We start from the raw sequence: 17,509 nt of genomic DNA, 5'->3' as shown, positions 1-17,509 counted from the left end.
GAACCAGTTTCTTGAAAACTAAATTCTCACTTAAATGGTAATTTAAAGTAAGTACTGTCAATTTCTGATGCTCCCCTCAATTGAGAAAAAATGGAGGAAAGCATTAGATATACCTGAGGTGCAAAAAATATGAATTTTATATTCCCTTCTATAAATATGGAATTTGTTAATATCCCTTTGGAATGGCAGATATTGGTATTGTTTAATCTAAAAAATACACTACTTTCTGTCTGGAAATTAAGATCTGGTGACAGTCAGGAAGCTAGTGGTGCCTCTTCTTTTAGCAAATCATTAATTACTGCTGAAAAGAATTAGAATTCTGGTTGAACAGGGTGGATATACTTATACCTGATGTCACTTCCCTTCCCTTTCTTCTTTCTCCCCCTCAGCTGAACCTTGCAATAGATGCAGCATGCTTGCTTTTTCAATGTATGTTTTTCTGGTGCAAAGGCCAGTGAGTCATGTTGCCAGATGAACTACTAACCAACTACCCAGCCATGACCCTTTGGAGTCTGCTGCTCCAAATGCAGAACTCACACCCTAGAGGCATGGCACTCCACCTTGTGGCCATGTGACCCCACTCAAATCTTTATGAATATGGAAAAACTCTGGCAGGAGATTACTCTGCAACATTTCTGATGGGGTGGGGGTGGGCGGGAGTCCAGATTTGGAGGTTTTAACAAGCAGTTTAGAGTTTCCCATCCTAGAAAATCATGTATGGACACACACAGTGGTAATCGCGTTCACGCCACCTAAAACCCCCAAACTGTGTTAGAATTAATTGCGTGCTGAATAATCCCTCCCTCACCCCACACTCCAAATTCAAAAGGGGGGTTAGAGAGGAAATTACATTCCAGGAGGAGAAGGAGATGTGGATTAGGCACGAATGCTGGCTCAAAAGTGGGAGGATTGATTAATGGAAAGGATTTCAAGACTCATGTGTAATAATTTTTAAAATGACTGTAAGCCTGCAAGCACGGTTTGCTCTCTTCAACATAGCTACTGTACAACAGCTAGAGTCGAGGCACTTTTAAAATGACAAGTAACAACCCACAATAATCAGAAACCATGCATGCCATTCCATCATCTCGACGACTCTCCGCCTTCTCTGGTGGGGTGTAAGCTTAGCCTATATAGATTCCTTAATATTATGAAAAGGCTTTCTTTTTTAACATTTCAAAATACTTAAAAAAAACCCTAAAAAAGTAGTTTTGTTACCTAGCCCAAAACTGACTGGGAGGGAATGTATGCGCATGCATCGGTGTTTACTAGTTTTTCCTTCCAGATTCAAAAGACAAAATGTCCTTTTTGGTCTAGAGTAAAACAACAATAACAAAGGGTGACCTCAGTGGCACTTCGGCCAATTGGCTGCAACTTAGTGCAGGCCTCTTTGCATGCTGCAGTCCTATTGGCAGTGATGGTCCTAGTGGAATGCAAAAGGTGAAATAAGGAAGATAATGGGTTGGGTCTCCTATTTATTAATAGGCTAATATTGTGCATTTCTGAAAATTTCGCAACACTGAAGCTGATAAAAACACCGAGATGTTTGCAAAATGTTCTGCAAAGCCTTCTCAAGAACGGCACGTTTTCATTAATGTTTTTAAAGCCTGCAATATGGGACCTAGGCGGGCTTCTTTGGGTAACAAGCCCCACAGCAGTGAGACTACAACAGATGTTGTCAAAAGAGCAGAGTAAAGCAAGTAGGCACTGGCCAAGTCCGTGAGATTTTCGCTCAGGTTGTAGAATATACAGCCATAACCCCGCAAATATGCAGGATGGTCATCTTGGCTGGAAATTATGGGAAATGCAGGTCAACACATTTGGAGGGTGCCAGGTCGGGAGATGCTGTGTTTGATCATGACATCCTTTGAAAAGCACATTACAAATACTTCCATCATCATAATCACTGTCATCCTTTTATACTGCCCTATCCTAATGAGAAGGAAGGACTCCCTGGAGAAGAGTCTAATGCTGGGAACAATAAATGGCAAAAGAAGAAGGGGGCGGCAGAGGATGAGGTGGCTAGATGGTGTCACTGGGGCAGTTGGTGTGAGCTTGGGTGGACTCCGGTGGATGGTGGAGGACAGGGAGGGCTGGAGGAATGTTGTCTATGGGGTCGCAATGGGTCAGACACGACTTCATGACTAACAACAACAACATAGTCCATTTGGGCTCTTTGCACAGTTTACAAATTTTAAAATATACATAAAACATCAGAATAATCATATTTAGCAAACAAAAAACATTAAATACAGTAACAAATCAGCAACCCATAGCAAAGGTTCCCCCCAAATAGTGCCAAAACAGTGCCAAATGGATGCCAAACAGGCAATACACAAGGCTCTGAGCCTTGGGAGGCTCCGCCTCCTCTCCCCCTGGCCCCATCTGCTCTCACCAGGGGGTGGGGGGGTTGTGATGTCCAGCAGTGGGCAGCCGCGGTGATGATGGGCAGCCAAGAACACCCTGAAATAACCATATACCAGGAATGACACAATTTCATTCACTGAATGCTGCAACCTTCCTGGGGCTTCTCTGTACATTACACAGAATACACACGTATTTCCTACAATGTCTAGGGAGCTGCAATCACTCCGTTCTTCCCATGGTATATGTACCATTTTCATATATGGAGTTCAAAAAACCTGTTTGCCATCTATACACATCATATTCATACAAGTGTGTCTTTAGAGTGTAAGGTGTGAAGAGGCCAAGCTGATGAAAAGAAGCGATAGGATGAACTTGGGAGCCACACTTCTACGAAGGGTGCTCCCAGGTGAAGGCCGGCCAGCTCCACCTGTCAGGAAACATCGCTCAGCAGTTCCTTATTTTCCTCCTTAGCAGAGTTTCCATGGTGAGACAAAAAGAAAGGAAGGAGTAGTAGGAAAACACCAGAGGACCATGACACCTGGATCCTCCACGACATTGTGTGAAGGGAAGAAAGAAGATAGCACAATAAAATCCGTATCTGCAAGCACCTGAAATGTCTTGGCTTGAATGCAAGTGGGTCCTTCAGAGTGGGGTGCTGATGGATCACCCTCATTTTTCTTTTCTTGCTAGAGTTCCTACGCCTTTGATTAGGCTCCCATCAAGTGCTACGTCTATGTCTGAGTTACATGAAGGCTTTATATGATTTAATGCCTTTCCATACAATATGTGCCCTTTACATAAAAAACCAGACTTTCTTTTAATCTAGTCTCCCCTCTCCAGCACCTCAAGAACACTTATTCTACACACGGCCGTGTTTTCAGTGTTGTCCTATGGAGGAAAATGAAGCTATACTTTCTCTCACCTACAGGTCAGAATGATATGGCTTGAAACACAGGTTTGCCCCTGCAGTTAAGGAGAATTTCAGCAGCACACAGCAGATATGTAAACTAAAATGCATCTTCTAGCCAAAGTAGGCTTGATGCTTGAACTAGAGCAACAGGAAATGCAACCAGGAAAAAAATGATTAAAGCTGTCACTTAGGGAAGCAGCCAACAATAACACATGCTGGCGGTGTGTACGTGCAGCCTTTGAACAAACACAACACATCAGCATGTACACAATGCAGCTTCTAAAAAAAGACATACATGGTGACTGCAAAGCTGAGGGGGAAGCAAGACTGGCACAACCAGGTTGGCTGCCCTTTCTCCACAAGCACCGGGCAGGATGTCCCCTTGCCCACGTAAGCCTTGCAGGCACGGCTTGTACCAGGAGTTCCTGGGAGCAGTGCCAGGCTCTGTTGTGCTGTTCCTCCACAACGACTGCATGATGCTGCCTGGCCCTCTGCCAGCCAAGGCAGCTCGGCACCTGAGGACAGCGTGTGCCTGGCAGGGGAGCGCAGGAGGCACGGCGATTCCACCTTTCAGCACCTGGGATTTCCCGGCCAGGCGAGAGGGCAGATGTGGAAAGGAAGAGGGAAGGCAATCCGATGTTCTTGCTCTGAGCTACACCTTGATGGGTACAGCCCCTGGGAGGGAGGGAGGGAGGGAGGGGTCAAGGCAGACAGCAAGACGGGAAGCCATCTTATGCTGAGTGAGGCCATTGGTTCATCTAGTCCAGGATTGTCTCTACTGACAGAGGCTCTCCAGGCAGGAATTTTTCAGGCTTCCTGGAGATGCCAAGGATCAAATCTGGGACTTTCTGCATAAAAAGCAGGTGCTCTGCTAGTGGGCCACTCCACCCAAGTAGACTCTGCCTCCAAGCCTTTCTGTAGTATTAAAACTAAAATGGGCTTCATAAATGGGACGCCAAGCACAGCCTTGCAAAGATGCAGCACAAAATATGAAGGACTGAAGCCCAGCAGTTCAGGCTGCTGCCTTCACACTTCTAAAGTATGAGTGTATGTGAATGCATTACAGAGTCCATCTGCCTCACCATGCTCCACTCTATCTGGCAAGGGCTCCCAGGTCTCACAAGCATAGGATTTCCCATCTCTACTAGCAAAGGTCATTTTTAACCATGGAGACTGGGGACTGTAGCTGGAATCTCCTGCCACTGAGTTTTTTATGTAAAGGCTGCCATTTTGAATATACAACTGTTGCTCAGGGATTGTCATATAGTGTGAACCCAGAACGCACGGGTTTGATCCTTGCATAGTCCATGCATGCTGACTTTGCACAACACAACAATCCCAAGGGGAGTGTGGTAGCATATCAACCTGGCACTTGTGGCAGCACAGCTCATCATGGGTTAAAAAAGCCACAATAAGCTGCTGCATGTTGTCTGAATCCAGTCACTATGTAGTGTCAGTCAAATGTAGTTTCCTTAAATCCATACATGTCAGACTAGGATCTGGGAGACCTATGTTCAAATCCCCCCTCAACCTTGAAATCCACTTGGGTGACCTTAGGCCAGTTATAATTTCTCAGCCTAGCATCCTTCACAGGGTTACTGTGATGGCAAAATGGGATGGGGAAAAGAGCCATGCCCACCTTGAGTGCTTGGAGGAAAAGCAGGGATATGAGCGCACTAAGTAAATGCATACCTCAAAAAACTGCATTTCCAAAAAACTGCATTCAATGCATTTGCATTGAGCTTGTTAATTCGCTCTTAATCTGCTGCCCACACTACCTGAGAAGCATTTTTCCTCTCCTGCTTTTCCACTATGTAACCTCAAGGTGGCAGTAGGTAGAGAGGAATAGCACAAATGCACTCCAATAGGAATCACACTCTCCTTTGCTTTCACAATGAACTGTCTCCCCCCCCCCCCCCCCGGAAGTATTGCTCAGACAGAGAAGCAAAACTGGATGATCCTGTCATCATCTAGACAGCTCACATACAATGATGAACATGCAGTGAATGCCTCACGCGGAACAGTCCACTGTCAAACATAGAGGGCTGGTAACTAGACAGTTCGAGGGATGTGTGAAGAAGCTGTTTGAGGCTGGGACACCATCTGACTGCTTGCCCCCCTGGACTCCAGTCCACTGTACAGTGGCTCTGAGTCCAAGTACCTGGTACATGTGTCCAGTGTCTGTGGGCAGGAATCAAGCCCCGCATGCTGCACAGGTGCCCCCCTCCCCTGCCCTGGGCTGACGCAGAAGAAGGCTGGTCACATGGGTCCTGCCAGGAATGGCGCTCTGTGCAACTACGGCCCAAGCAGCATCGCACGAGGCACGGAAGTGGGATACTATCTGGGCAGCGGCCACGCGCGGCTTCCTCGCCACCTGCAGCAACTTTTGTGCTCGCCACCTCATGGGGAAGGAGGCTGCAACCTTCATTCCGCCGAATGTTTGCAGGTTTCCCCTCTGCTTGCTTTGCAAGACCTGGCTAAGAATGAGGGGAAGTCTGCAAATGCTAGAGGGGTGGCTTCCACTATATTCAGCAGAAATGTAACCTGTCCCAGCTCACACTTTGAGCAGGGTATGGCAAATGAAATATTCAGTGCATTCATGAAACCGACTGTCTCTCTTCTCTATGCATGTCTTTTAAGGGACCATTTTTCTGCTAAGTGGAAAAGCCTCTTTTCATGCACAGATTTCATATTCTATGAGTCAGCCTTCAACCCCTTTACCAGGGCTGGGTTTAGAAACCAGGAGAAGTCCTGCCTCCTGTCCCTCCAGCCTCCGTAGCAGATGCTGACAATCACCTTCACAATTAGTAGAGAACCTGGGCAAGAACAGGCAAGCATGAAGTACTCTCCAAATATTACAAAATTCCAGAAGAAAAAAAAAGTTGCAGCTCAGTCATGCAAATAAGTTTCCGGCCTTCTTCATTTTTCCCTAGCCCAGCTGCACACACATTCTGCTGTTAATTGTTTTTGTTACACAAGAAAAAAGAATCAATTGTCTTCTGGTTTGCCAAAGTTTCTGCGCTTCATCACCTTAAAGCCAGCAGGTGAGTGGCTAATTACAAGCTGCTTTGCCCTCGTTCACCATGTAACTTAGAATTCCAGGAGCAGCACTATGAGCATTCCTGAGAACCGTGTAATGCACCATCATCAAAGTGCACAGCCCTCATTTTCCATGTTAGGTAATGGTGAGAACTCCTAGGAATATGATCCACCAAATTACCTCCTGTGCGGAGCATTATCTGTGTCCCAGCAAGACTGCAGAGTGCATTGCCCTCACCCATAGTACAAACAGAGCATTCTGTCCCGTCTAGGATTATTTAAAGGCGATGGATTCCAAGGAAATGTAAGCTCCAGTAACCCTCATTTTAGAGCTTAAACACAGGCTAGCCCCCTCTGTGATAAGGGGCCAGAGGGATTTACTGGCAGAGGATTGGAGGCTCTATCCTTCCATACCCTTCATCTTTAAATGCACACACAGATGGGGACGAATTCCACCCTTTAATTTCCCTGGATACCCTAGTCCATTGCAACAGGATGCAGGACTAGTTCTTTGCAGCAACTGGCAAGCATGGTCTGCACATATTAGCTTTGCCCACAGCAATGACTGGAAGGTTGAGTGACCTAGTCAGAGAGACAGTGTGTAATCTTATCCCAAAACTCACCTGATTCTGAGATTCTCCCAGACACTACCCATGCTCTTTCAAGTACACATCCTAACTTCACAATAATAAGGGCTACAGAAATCCTACACAACGAAAGGCGCTATTCTCAAGAAGAGCGTGCATCCTGTTGATACCACATTCTGCAATTTTTGTTTTGCATTCTGCTGCACAGATAAAGCCGCAAGATGAAGGCTGACCATGCGCAGGGGAAGGCTGTGAATCAGTGTACACACCTGGCACTGATGCACTCATATTCAGAAATGAAATGTGTAAGCAAATAGGGATTGTCCAAGGCAAGGGTGACAGAAGCCACACATCCTAGAAACTAGGGAGTGGATGTGCCTGAATCAAGCAAAGCCTCAGAGCTGCCCCATCATGCTCTCCCTCCCACGCAAGGCTGAGAAAAAGATTTGCGTAAAATGGGAGAAACAGACAGACCTGTGGGAACAAACATATCCCCTGGCCAAGTGGCTGCAATGAAAGGTTGCAGCAGGGGCATATCCTAAGATGACTGAGCCTCCAAGGCAGGCCCTTTCTGGGATGAGGTGCTCCAGAATCCAACCTTCCTCGGGGAGAAAGGTGGTTTTTCATATGGGCAAAACATGCAAATGAAGGGCATCCCAAACAGCTTCAGACAGTTTAGCACCTGAAGAGAAACATTAAAAGACCTTCTTCACTCTGTGCCTTCTCCTACCCTGCCATACCGCAGAACCAACTCAGAATTTCCCTTTCCTTTAAAAAAAAACAGCCCAAGGATGGGGCAAGTGCAGGAAGGAAAAGGAGTCCCTTCCCCAACACTTCCCAACATGGATGCGTTCCTAGACTTGGCCTGGACGGGTTCAGATTTCTGCTTGGCCAGGAAGATTACCAGGTGGCCTTCAGCAGAGGCCAAATCGCCACACCCAGTCCTGCAAGGCCAACACTTTAATAAATCCATCTGTGCTATTCAGGCACCAGCAGTTCCTGCCTTCTCTCTTCTCCCACCCCCAGGGCGCAGCAGGGCCAGCCTTGGTGGCCTGCCCGTCTCTCCCAGCCTAGCCTGCGAAGCAAAAGCCCACAACTCTGATGGGGCCACAACTGAAATGCTTACTCCTCCCCTCCTCCAAAGGTGGAGAAAAATAGTATCATAAGGTATAATGCTGACAAACTGCTGCCCTAACATCTGTTTCTTGAAGTAGGTTGCTTCACTTTGCTACAGGAGGGGCCAGCTTAGGATAGGAGGAAAAATCAGATAATCTGCATGCATGCCACAGGAAGCTCCTTAGAGAAAAGACGGGATACAGATGTGGCCAGTAGAAATAAATGCATGCATTTTAATATGATGACCCTGCATATTACTGGGTGGGCTCCGAAGGTGCGGCAGGATTTCCATGGCTAGGTGGTAAAGTATTGGCAGGCACCGCTGCTCCTTCTGAAGCCAATCCAAGCTCGAAGTGGACAGATGTGCTCCTTACAACCAGCTAGGGCAGTGAGGCAATGCTTCCAGCTTGGTACCCTCCAGATGTTTGGGGTTACAGCTCCCAGAATTCCTGACTATTGGCCATGTTGCCTGGCACTGATGGACACGGTGTATCCTCTGTTAGATTTAACTCTTCCCTGAATAGTTTTGCCTAGGTAAGTGCCCCTCAGAGGGCAAGTTATGGAGCAAGGCTGCCACCCTGTGGCCAGGTGTGCTCATCACAGGAGATGAACCATATATATATATATATATATATATATATATATATATATATACACACACACACACACACACACACACACACACACACACACACACACACACACACACACACACACACACACACACACACACAGGCAAAGTTGGAGGAGGACCCAGGAGAAGGGAGTTTCCAGCCCAGGCAGCAGGCAGACTCTCTTCAGATCACCAAGCCAGCAAGGTGCAAGTACTGCACTGTACAGATCGGCCACGCAATGCATGGGGAATCAGGTGGCCCCACATATACACACATTGGCAGTAATGGGTGTCTGTCGTGACTACACACACAGAAATGCACTCCCCATGCAACGGCCACACAAGCATGCATGTGCAAAGATGAAGCAGCACCCTTGCTTGTGCAATGGCACCACACGCCTGTGCATATGAGTTACAGCAGACAATCCTGCGGCAAAAATCAGGTTTTCTGCCAGCAAAAAGGCAGAAGAGTCTCAAACAGCAACAAATGCAACTTCCTCATTGACAGTTGGGCTTCAGCCAAATGTTCCAAGACAAGGTGGGGTAAAAGTGAAAAAAGTGAAGAAACTGCTCCTAGTATTACATTCAGCCAGAAAATGCCTTTCAGCTGCACATGTCTTATGGCATCCTCATCCTGTGACCACCTCCAAGTGTCTTATAGAGAATAATAAATAGTGTGCACAAAAACTTGTGCCAGTATAAATCTGTTAACCTTTAAGATGCCACAAGACTCTTCGTTGGCTTTGGTGCAAAGGACTGGTGTGTCTATTCCAACCATGATGGCAACAGTAATAAAGAAATAATGTAACATTTATATAGAAATTTACCTGCATTAATGCAGAGGGCTTCAAACAACCCTTTAAAGTAGGCCGGTATGACTATCCCTACACTGCAGATGGGAAGCGGGGAATGACAAACTTAGTTTAGATTCTCAGTGAGTTCATGGTGGAGACCAAACTTGAATGGGAGACTTTTCAGCTCCATTCTTAACAACTTTTACTACAACCTATCCATTTATGGTGGGAAAAAGGGACTGGCTACCAGTCCATCGCCTGGTCTATTCTAAGGATTGTTTTCAATTGCACAAGAATCTGGTGCAGACCGTTCCCCCCCCCCCCCGCCCCCAACATGTGAGCACTGCCCAGAATTTTTCTTATGCAGAATGCTAAAGAGATGAAAGTTCATATTCCCAAGTGCACAAAAACCTTGTTCCTGCTGCACAAAATCTGTCCAGCTGCACATTAGAATAAACTCTGGACTGGGAACTAGACTGTCTGAAAGAGTGCATTCTCCCAGGAGCCTGCCCAAGATGACAGATTCTCAGGAGAGGGGCCCTTCTTCCTGTCCTGCCAACATCTGAAGCGCATTTGGGGGAACTTAACAAAGAATCTTCTTGGCGGCTGCTCCCAGGCTCTGGAATGCCATGTGAAAGGAGCCCTGGACAGCAGCACCATTTTTATTTAAGCAAGCCAGTGGTCATCAGTTCCTCTGTAAAAATGTGACAACTGATTTTTATGGATTGCCTTTACTGATGCCGCCAAAGTTTTACTTGCCTAATTTTGACTTTTCAGCTGATTTAGATTACATCTTACTGACTTTATGTGGTTACCAGCCACTTTAACAACTATTTGGTGGATCGGCAGCATATAAATTTAACAAACAAATAAATAAGTCAACCACAAATGATACATTCACAGCATCATCAACGTTGGCATCAGGAAGAAATTTGTTGTATGAGCCTTACCCGGCTCTGTGGCTTGACTGCTTCCTTGAGTTATCGGAAGCCCTTTTACAAGTAGCCTCCTTTTGTGTAGTGCACTTGGCGTTCTGTTAATGGTTCGCTGTGTTTCACAGGGTGAATTTGCGTGGGTGTGAACATAACTCAGCATACCCTCCCAGCACTAGGCTTTGGACTATACCAATGCACATCTCTTCAGTCTAGGTTTCTGTAAGTTGCTTGCTAGTTCCACACTTTCCCACACCAGAGAACACCTAAAGTCCACAAGGGATATGAAAATCAGTTGCGCAAATCTGGCCCCAATTCACATTCTTTGCTTCCTTTATTTTCAGCCGGGGCATTTTGTTTGTAGGGTTCTGCTCACGTTCTGGGTTTCCGTGGACCCCGTTTCGGCTTTGTATTTTCCTGGCTCGGCCTGGCTTCTCCCCATAGCTGTTGCAATGTTGGATGTCCCCCTCCCTTTGCAGTCTTGGTAGGCCTAGTCCCAGCCTCCAAGAGAACAAGATTGGCAGCAAGAGGTAGCAGCTATATTCCTAGCAAGAAAAGAGACGGTGGAGGTGGAAACTGCCTGGTTAGCCCATTAGAGGGACGAGGTGTTGGGGGAGGCGACTGGGGGTCTAGTAGAACTGGCAGCGCTACACGCATGCAGTCTCTCCTAGGCCTCCTCCCGTTCTCCAGAAGTACTGCTAAATCTCCCATGGCAATCAGGAGAGCACTAATGAAGGTTGGAGGGATACACATTTAAGAACTCAACTTTCCCACCATTTAAGAACTCAACTTTGCATGGGGCAAAGTTGTGGTTTCTTTCGCTAATGGGAATGCTGGGAACTTTGCCTTTCTGTGTAGGCGATGGCAATGAAAAACCTGCAAAACGGGGGGGGGGGGGGGCAGGTGCAGCAAACAAACCAGTAACCCTGCAAAGATTAGATGGGTGGGAGAAAAGGTCTTAAGTGTTGTCTACCAGCACTTGCTGGCAGGGAAGTCTGGGCAAACACAAGGAACATCACGGGTGCCTGACAGGGAGGCAGTCTTGCCTGCAAAGGATTCTGGCTGTGCTGCAGGGCCCAGGAGGGCCCAGGCCAGGGTCAGAGAATGGGCCCATTATCCTGACCATCCCCCGACCTCCCCGTGGCCCTTCCGGATGCCACAGGCAGAGAAGTAAACAGACCCAGCCTGTAGCCTGGCACACATGAAGACAAGCCCTTCCTCAGAATGGCACTCTTGCAGCTCAGAGAGAGAAATCACAGCTGTTCTGGCAGGCAACTGAATGGTACGCCAAGGACCAGGCATCTCGCTCCCTCCCTCCCTCCCTCCCTCCCTCTCTCACACACACAGAGACGCATGCACACGCACGTGCACAAACTTTAGGTCCTATGCCAGCAAATACTTAAGCTCTTGAATGGTGCAACTTATATTTGCACCTGTGAGAATGACCATAGGAAGGAACGTAGGAAGCTGGCCCATTCCAGTCGGAGCACTCACCCGGGCCAGTGCTGCCTCACCCAGGGACCTGCAGCCTGGACACTCTGGACTGCAGCTCCCCAGGCCCCAGCCTGCAAGGCCAACGGTCGGGGGTGATGGAAGTCCCCACCGTACTCCTTCTGGCGGTGGCTCTCCAGGATACAGGGCTTAAAGAGATCTTTCTTTCCCATCGTATGTTACCCAGGTCATTGAACTGGAGATACCAGGAACCGAACCTAGGTCTTTCTGCATGCAAAACGCCTATCCTATCACCATGCTGCAATCTATAAGCTTCCTAGGAATAATCCAAAGAATTTTGCCTCTGCCATGGAATTGTTAGTTGCCCTCAAGGGAGGTGCCTTCACTCATTTTGCCTCCGTCAGCCCACTCCCTAAAATGGCAACACCGCGGAAGCAAAAATGCTACTATACCTCACAAGGCTATTGGAAGGATTACTAAGGGAATATACATAAAATACTTTGAGCCATCTAAAGCAGTCCTCCCCAATCTGACATGCTCTGGATGGTTTGGACTTCAACTCCCATCAGCCCCTGCCATCATGGCCAGTGGTCAAGGATTACTGGAGTTATACTCCAAAACATCATAAGGCACCTTGCTGGGAAAGGCTACACATTTTGCTTTTACCTGGAGAACAACTCAGCAATATGGTCCTGAATAAATATAGAACTCAACTAGTTTCTTTTGGCTGTTGCATGTATGTATGTTTTAATTAATGGTTATTTTGTACTCTGTTACGTTGACTCGTTTATAGCCTTTTCTTTTCACAACAACCACCCTGAGAGGTCAATTTGCCACAGAGTCACTGATCTTTCATGCACCATCCAAAGCAATCTCATGACTCTTTTCAGCATGCAGGGGTCCTCAGCAGGGTGAAGCTAAGATAGTGAGCTGACCAAAGCCATCCAGTCAGTTCCATGTTTATTTTCCATGACAGCAAAATGGAGCCTTCCATGTTCAACAGAACAAATTGGCCAATGCTGTACTATGTGGACTCTTTTTCCTAGGTTAAAATTGGTGGCGCACTCCACTCTTACTCCTTGGTAAATCACATGGTTCTTGTCTTTGCCACATTTGTTGCTCCAAATACCAACATTTACAAATGCCACGCTACAGCGTACTCTTCACTAAGGCTGACATGAAAATTTAGAGTTTAATACATGCAAAAAAGGCAGGGAAAAGAGAAAAAACAAATAAATGTATTACCCATCTGCTCCATCTGCTGACCCTTGGTTAATTCAGCTTGAGGAAGGACTTGTTTGCTCACTGTCTCCATCCCAAATCAACTATAAATCCTGCATTCGGCACTCTACAAACAGAGGTGGTACATCACGCCAAGGCACTCACAAATTCTACAATTTCTTAAGACACCAAAGTCCAAGCTTTCAGCTACTCTGACAGAAAAAGCCCAGTGATTCATCCACGTGAATGTCCAGCTTCTAGACCAGGGAAGTGCCATACTTTGTGCCATATGAGCAGAAACTTCATCTCCTGCACACTGGGCCATGAACCTGGCTGCAAGTCAGCTTATTCACAAGCTCACAGGTATTTCTGCAATCTCTGCATGAGCTTCTGAATGCACACGTGAGCTCTTGCACTGGCGTATTAACATGAGCGACCTCTTTCATGCACGGCCTGCCTCCAAATGAATGAAGAGAATGAATGGACATCCATTCCGAACACCCACATTTGGTCTATCAAGCTGTGCTTTTGTGGTTGTTGCCCCTCGAACTATTGGTGGGTTACTGTATTTTTCGCTCTATAAGACGCACCTAACCATAAGACGCACCTAGTTTGTAGAGGAGGAAAACAAGAAAAAAAATTCTGAATCAAATGGTTTACTATTTAATAAACTATAACTACAGTAATACCGCATTTCAACCTTGTAAAGTGAACAGCAGTCAACAGTGGCATTAAGAACCATCATCACGGTCATTAACAAAAGAGAGACTTTAAAGTTCGAGTACTCTTCTAGTTTTCGTTGAACCCATAGAACTCATCATCACTAGAGTCAGAATTTATGAAGCTCTGTTGCTCACAATCACTGACATCACTTTCTTAGTCAGTAGTGGAATTATTGAAGGAATCCACAATCTACACCAGTTATACAAGAGCTGCTGCAGACAATTCAATAACAAATCTAAAAAAGCCAGTAATGTCCACGCTGCCCTACTAGTAAATAATAGAAAAAAACTTCTGACAAAAAATGAGATATTGTATGGTAAATCAAACACACAGCGGACTAAGTAGCCTTTGAAGAATAAACTTCATACACGAAGGTAATGCTGTTCAAATATCCACTGATCCTAAAAAAAAATGTGTCTGATCAACTAACAGATAACTGATCCATGGAAAGCTTCCTGATAATCACAGGCACATTCCCCATCACTTCCCCATGGGCTTCATTAAAAGACAGGTTGCCATTTGAAAACACACACCAACCTGTGATTAACAGCTCTCACCTGCGCCGGAGGAGGGGGGCGGAGCAGAGCGCGCCGAGCGCGTGCCGGCCAGGTGTGGTACAGCCGGGCTGGCAGCGTGCCGGCAGTGGTCTTCCGGGTGGCGCAGTGGCAGGTCTTCCCAGGCGGTGGGGGTGAGCAGTTCCCGGGCGGTGAGGGTGAGCAGTCCATCTCTCCGTGCAGCCGGCGGGTTAAAGCCCGCGGCTCCTCCTCCTCCGCACCGCTCCCCCTGAGCGGCACAGCTCTCACCTGCGCCGGAGGGGGGGGTGGAGCAGGGCACACCGAGCGCGTGCTGGCCAGGTGGTGCCACGTGGTGCAGGCGGCCGGCAGTGTCCCGGGCGTCGGGCACACAGACATTTCCCCTTACTTTTGCGGGGGGAAAAAGTGCGTCTTATAGAGTGAAAAATACGGTAGTTCCCCAGTTAAGTCAGAAATCATGGTACAGACTGGCCCAAAATAACTAATTCACACAATTTTAGATTAGGCCTCCTAGCCCACATGTAACAGTTTCAAATCATTTGTAGTCTAGAAGAAAACTGCTTTATCAAAGTTTCTCAGCTTGACCACCTGGAAGCTGTCTCTCCTCCTTACAGGCAACCGGCTAATGTACAAACAAAAAATAACAGTATGTGAAGTCCCTTGCTCTTGTGGCGCTCCTTATCCAAGAGTATTATAAAATGGAGGATGAATCAAATTGTTGGAAGTGTGGGTAATGGTGAGAAATCTATTACAATCTAGTCAACAAAAAAAAAAAAGAAAAACAGTTTTTAATCAGGGAAGAGAGAATCTGTACAAAAGGGATGTCCAAGGACAGGTTTGCATATACATGCTCACTTCTGAATTGTTGCAGCAAAAAGCAGTGCCTTGTATGTGTGAAAAGGTAAAAGAGGTCAATAACCACAGAGAGAACTAAAATTACCTGAGCAACAAGACTTTTCAATGCAGACAAGCTCACATGTTCAGCTTCGATCTATGGAGGATTTAGACAGAGTTACACACAAACAAGTATTAACATGTGTTGCAATAACGAGGAAACCAGGAGACACACGCCTCGCCAAGGGAGTTCGTTGTCCACTGAAAGTACTACATGTTTTAAATCAACCATCATACATGTATGTAAGCAACACATGACATCCAGGTGCCCACTGGAACACTTCAAAGTAAGCCAAAAAGTTAGTGGTGGAGCACACAGTGTGTACAAAGAAGGGCCCAGGTTCAACCTTTGATTTAAAAGATTTTTCTGGTAGCAGAGTTAGAGAAAGTCTCTGCCTGATGTCCTGGTGGAAATGCACTGCCTACTGGGTAGATCAGGATGGGCAACCTGCGACACTCCAGATGTTTTGGCCTATAATTCCCATAACCAGTATAGCCAACAGCGAATGACCAAAACACCTGGGAGCCCACAAGATGCTCGCCCCTACAACAGCGGTTAGAGCATTAGACCTGGGTGCTAGTCCTCGCTTGGCCATGAAGCTCAGTGGGTGGCTTTGAGCCAGTCCCTGTCTCTCAGTCTAACTTACCTCACAGTGTTGTTGTGAGAATAAAACAGAGAGGAGGTGACTCATGTGAGGGATTTTGGGTTCCTTACAAGAAAATGGCAGTTTGTAATATAGTTAATAAATATAGAAGTATTTCAATTGATCTAATGGAGCATAAGGTACTTTCATGTGCTTATCTGATCTGTACCGAAGTGGCACTCAAGACACTAACCCAAGGTTTATTTAATCCATAGTTTGTTGCCCTACCCAGACTCTGTCTGAAAGATGATCAAAAAGCCACAGTTTCTGTTCCTAACATTCCTGGAATGTTAGTTTCCCCCCTCCTTCACCTATGCCTTCCCTCTATCCAAAATGCCTTTGTAGCACTGTAGCACTGGGATGTAGAAAATCTGGGTTTTGAGCACTCTTGCCCACTGCCTCTGTAGCTTGGCAAAACAACCAATGAATAACTCTTTGTTCTGAGTTCAAATGACTGCCTGTAATTTAGACAACCAAGAGTTCACAACCCAGCAATAAACCATGGTTCTTTAACTTGGGTTATTTATCTTTTTGTTTATTTCATAGCTCAACAGCTGAAGCTTGTCCACAGTTAACAAACCATGATTGTGTCACATGGCAGCTATGTTTACACATCACAACAATCCATGGATTAAATAACTCATGGTTCAATGTTATATACAAACCAGGCCAAAAGTCATCACAACACAGAGGCAATGTTTCCCAGTTACTATAAAGTAAGCATTCAATTTTTAATTTCTCCCACAAAATATTCAGTTCCCTGGTCTTAAATTTGCTAGCTCCTCTGTGATCTCAGAGCAGCTAAGCCAATAGCAGTCACAAGAGTAGTGATCTACCAGAGTAGTTCAGAGACTGGCACCACAAGGAATAGGACAAGCAGAGAAGGTGAAGGACAAGAAGGAAATTTTACGGGTTTTGCTGGCTCCTTATTTAACAATAATGGCAATAATAATTAATTCCTGAATAACCATGACAGACAGGGAATGCTGCTTGCTGATTTTATCCAGCTCTAGCTGTGAACTATGACTCCACACCCTAAATGTACATCAAGAACCTATCGAAAGCATTCTGAATCTGGTCTTTCTCATTTTCACTCCCTCCTACATGGCTGTGTCCTACTCAGTCACAACTGCATACGGCTACTTGGGCGGCTCTGGCCTCCAACAAGCACCTCCTCATAGAAAGAACACACACAGGCTCTGGCCCCGGGTTCAACACACCAGCTATTTGCCTTTCATCAAAGGAAAATGGATGCTCAGGGGGTTCCAGGCAACACTGTATGAGCGTTCTGTGAAAAACCTTGATTGGGTCAAAGAAATACAAAATACACATCAAGTTACTGTTCAGAGATGCAGGTTCCTATACTATAAAAAGCATGCAATGCAGAATTATCAAAACGTCCAGCACTTAAGCCACACTTGGGAGGCCATTCTCTTACACCCAAAAAATGAGTCTATGTTTTACAGTCTGCAAAGCTAAGAACTTCTACCAGTACACCATTTCTGTGCAAGTCACTGTAGCAAATTCTGCCATGTCTCTACAACTGAGGATAGATAGCCAAACAATCCAAGCGAACACAACAATATTACCCACCCATCTGACTAGAAGGAAGAACGGAGCACTGAATTATGCAGATAGAAGATGAGCACGTTACTTCAGACTCGGGAGGCTCTACTTAATTAAT

At 46.2% G+C, this 17,509-nt stretch overlaps 1 protein-coding gene across 2 annotated transcripts in view; it reads right to left on the bottom strand.

The window, feature by feature from the left end:
• The window catches only part of THRA (thyroid hormone receptor alpha), a 128,804-nt gene that overhangs the window by 33,079 nt on the left and 78,216 nt on the right, over positions 1-17,509 (bottom strand). The gene's annotated exons all lie outside the window — the stretch shown is intronic.

This window comes from Varanus komodoensis, unplaced genomic scaffold, assembly GCF_004798865.1.
Source record: "Varanus komodoensis strain SLA01 unplaced genomic scaffold, ASM479886v1 scaffold50, whole genome shotgun sequence".
Lineage (NCBI taxonomy): Eukaryota > Metazoa > Chordata > Lepidosauria > Squamata > Varanidae > Varanus > Varanus komodoensis.
This window is presented reverse-complemented; position numbering and strand designations above follow the sequence as displayed.